This window comes from Mustela nigripes, chromosome 12, assembly GCF_022355385.1.
Source record: "Mustela nigripes isolate SB6536 chromosome 12, MUSNIG.SB6536, whole genome shotgun sequence".
In the NCBI taxonomy this organism is placed as follows: Eukaryota; Metazoa; Chordata; class Mammalia; order Carnivora; family Mustelidae; genus Mustela; species Mustela nigripes.
Genome location: NC_081568.1, coordinates 123,973,280 through 123,977,722, shown reverse-complemented (window position 1 = coordinate 123,977,722; position 4,443 = coordinate 123,973,280).

Here is a 4,443-nt window from a genome sequence, read left to right as displayed (position 1 = left end):
GCAGAGAGCCCGACGAGGGGCTCCATCCCAGGACCCTGAGATCATGACCCGAGCAGAAGGCAGCAGCTTAACCCACTGAGCCACCCAGGCGTCCCTATTTTTAATTTCTTAAGGAATCTCCATACTGTTTTCCAAAGTGGCTGCACCAACTTGCATTCCCACCAACAGTGTAAGAGCGTTCCCCTTTCTCCACATCCTCTCCAACACACGTTTCCTGTCTTGTTAATTTTGGCCATTCTAACTGGTGTAAGGTGGTATCTCAATGTGGTTTTGTTTTGAATCTCCCTGATGGCTAATGATGATGAACATTTTTTCATATGTCTGTTAGCCATTTGTATGTCTTTTTTGGAGAAGTGTCTGTTCATGTCTTCTGTTAAATTGTCCTAATTTTTAATTGAGGGTTACCATATCCTTTTAGTAAAAAGAAAAACATTTAATAATTTTTCTCAAGGATCTGTAACCTGAAATAATCCTTCAGTCAGAATCAAACTGCTACTTAAAAAGGGTCTGTTATCTTTCTTTATCTTTCTACAGCCTAGTTGAAATGTTTTTTCAATGTGATTCTGCGGAACCTTGCAAGCACAAGCACGCAAAGAACTCACTGTCCTTTGTTCATGAACATTCTGGGTCAGAGGGTGGGTCTCTCTTAGGCACCCAAATAAGCACCTCCAGGTGGTGCTAGAGCATTTTGTATCCTACTCCTGTAAAATGCCAGGTAGACAGCTATTTACCTAAATAAAGTCTTTAACAATGAAGAGGGAATTAACTCAAGCACCTACCATTATTTAAGAAGCTAATTTCAGCCTTTAAAAACCGTAAGAAGATTGCTATAAGCCTGACTAAATTCCCTAAACATTTAGAATTAATAGAGTTCTACTTTGGAAAAGAAATCTTGAAGAATACAAACTGAAATCTGATCAAGATTTTCCTAATTTGTTAACCAGCCAGTAAACATGTTGAGTACCTCTCAGAATTCATGAGAAAACTGGGATATAGCCATTCTTCGAAACACCTGGTATCTTAAAAATGAAGAGCTACCACAACAGGGTAGCGCATAATGTTGTGATATGTTTACAGGCCTATATTATCCAGATGCAAATTTCTAACACAAGAACAATTCCCTCACCATCCATATAACAACGTTTTTGGTTTATTGATGGCAAAAGTCTGCATCTGAGGCCCTTTGTTGATTGCAAAGACTTATGGTGGTCATTACCACTAGGACCTAAGTTTACTCTCCATTTTGCTGCTTACCTAGAATATGTCACCGGGCAAGGAAGGGGTCCAGTCTCTCTTGCAATCAGCTACTCCATTATGAACCTGTTATAAAATATTTGACAGGCTTTAAAGGAACTGAATCATAACATATCTTTCATAAAAAAAATATGATGTAGGATGATTCTTCTGCAAAGGCCCTTGGCTCTGCTTCTTTGGCAAACTTTCATCCTGGGTGTGGACTCTAATCTACTTACTTTATCCCTCCCTCTTTGTTATTCCTGAGCTGGCCTAAGCCTCTCACAACTGTCTGAAGCATTTGTCACTCAAAATGCCTCCTGAAAATCTTCAGGAAAATCTGACTCTTGAGTATACCTGAGTCTGAAGGAAGGACCTTGGGCACTTTACAATTTCTCCTCTGATTTCCATGTAAATGACTATGTTTGATAAAATGATAGAAGGCTGTTCTAGTTAGCAAAAAATGTATTTTAAAACCTGTTTTTTTTGTCCCCCAAATTATTTTATGATGTAAAGTAATAGGATGGTTATATTTTGACAATATTATTTAATTGAAGTTTCAGGAAAAAAAAATTAGAATTAAGCATAAGGCTTTGATGCTCCCAATTCGGAGGGATTTTTTTTTTTTTTTTTGGCTCATTAAGTAATGTCATTTATGAGGAGTATAGTTAGGGAAGCAAATTAATCATCATATTTAAAGAATTGACATGAAAATATACCATTTAGGATAAAAGTAATTATGATTCTGGAAATTAGTTGGATAGCTGGTATTTTATAAAGGATTTTCAACAGTCATGATCACCACTATTAATGAGAAATTTTCAGCAAATGAACTATATAATCAATGAAGCACATTTAACATTGTTAGCTCCAAGTCCCTTTGGCCCACCATTTTCTGAGGGGATAATAGTTTCGTAAGGACACAGAGAAGCCTCTGTTACAAACAACTTTAAGTCCTGATTTAGAGGTGTTCTGCAGATAAGAAGTTACACTACATTCAAATACTTGATACTTGGGGCGCCTGGGTGACTCAGTGGGTTAAAGCCTCTGCCTTCGGCTCAGGTCATGATCCCAGAGTCCTGGGATCGAGCCCTACATCGGGCTCTCTGCTCAGCAGGGAGCCTGCTTCCCTTCCTCTCTCTCTGCCTGCCTCTCTGCCTACTTGTGATTCTCTCTGTCGAATAAATAAATAAAAATCTTAAAAAAACAAAAACTGATACTTGTTTCAGATAAATAGGGTTATTTATTTATTTATTTTGAAAGATTTTATTTATTTGACAGACAGAGATCATAAGTAGAGAGAGAAGCAGGCAGGGAGAGAGGAGGAAGCTGACTCCCTGCTGAGCAGAGAGCCCAATGCAGGGCTCTATCCCAGGACCCTGAGATCATGACCTGAGCCTAAGGCAGAGGCTTAACCCACTGAGCCACCCAGGCGCCCCTGGATAAATAGGTTTAATCAGTTGGATTCAATCTATTAATAACACTTTTTCCCCCCCCAATCTAGAATAAATTTTACCCAGGGCACTATGTAATAACAAACTTTGAAAAAGACTTGTTTTTTCTACTTTTGATTTACCAAAGTATCAAGATACAAAGGCAAGTGTAGTAGTCCTTGACTTGGTTAGGCAACTCTAGTATGTCTATGTTATGACAAAATTCAAGTCGCATCCCCAATGAAGAAAATAGGACTTACATACCCCTCCTGCAAATAAGAAGTTCAGAGATTTTTAGTTGTTGTTTTGTTCTTAACTAGTTCTTTGTAATGGCAAAGACAGTTATATACAATAAAAACATAAATTGCTGCAATGAATAAAGTTAAGGCTAAATCTTTGGGCATATTAATTCCTTAGAATGATAATAATTTCCTTAAAATAAACTTTGGAAGCAGAATTAGGCATATTTTAATCAATGACCACAGAAGGATGAAACATGTGCCTGACAATTTTTGTCATTTTATGTTCTCTCTAGATTTATGAAGTAACTATTTCCATATACAACGGGTGGGCATTTTTTTGGACATATTTATTTATATCTGGACAATATACCAGAAGATAAATAATAGAGCTTTTTAAAAAGGTAGAAGATGTTTTCCTATTATTAATAATATGTTGCATCTTGGGGAAAAAAGATATGTTGAAGAGTGTGCATTGCATTCAGAGACGGTGCTAATAACTAGAAAGAATTTATATGAAACTTAAGTGCAGGAAGAAATCACACATTTTAATAGATTTGCATTATATTGCATCCATATGCAAAGGGATTGTAGTATGGCTTTGTTTTAAGTTGATACATGATTACCTTTGTATGAAATAAGATGAAATAAGCTTTGCTAAATATCATAAGCATGAAATATTGAAAAAAAGGGTATTTGGCTGTGTGCTTCAGAGCTCTGAAAATGAAGAAATTTCATCAGTGGTTATTATCTCATTCTATATAAGGGAAATAAACCCGTTATGGGACTATAAATACTGAATCGTGTTAATGTGAAGAACAGCAAAATTAGTGTATTTAATTCTCAGATGTACATCTTTGTTATAAGCTGCATTTAGTTTTAGTTTGGTTTACTATCCTAGAATATACTTGAATTATTCAGAGCTCAATATTGATGAACTAGAAAGTCTTTTTTATTATCTTAATTTGACATAAATCCGTACCAAGCCCACTTTCTGATTTTCATTGCATTGAAATAAGTATGGGAGTTGTGTGATGTGAGGCAATAAAAAGAACATAAGAATTTGGAGTTAGAGAAGTTATTAACTGTCAGTCATATGTAAATTTGGTCAATCTATGTAAAACAGCTTATTAATATCTTTTATCTTACTAAAATTTGTGTATCAACAAGAGCAGGTAAAGATGTATGATTCTTAATTTTTTAAAAACTGACTGTATAATCAAGGTAGGGTAACTGGTATGAATAGAAAAGAAATTCAGTGAGTTAATGTAATAAAAGCTTATTTCTTGCTTATGTCACAGACATAAGTCATTGGATTAGGGGAAAATATACTGGCTCTGCCATCCCCTAGTATGTTAGAATCCTTTGCTCGGTGGGAGACAGAAAGAGCGTGAAGAATTAATCAAGGGGGTGGTTTAATGAGCTAGGACTGGGTGTTTCATAAATCGCATGCATTCATATTTCATTGACCAAACTCAGACAAAGGTGGGATTAGAGGTGGGATTAAATTATTCAAAGACCAAGACAACCCTAGACTC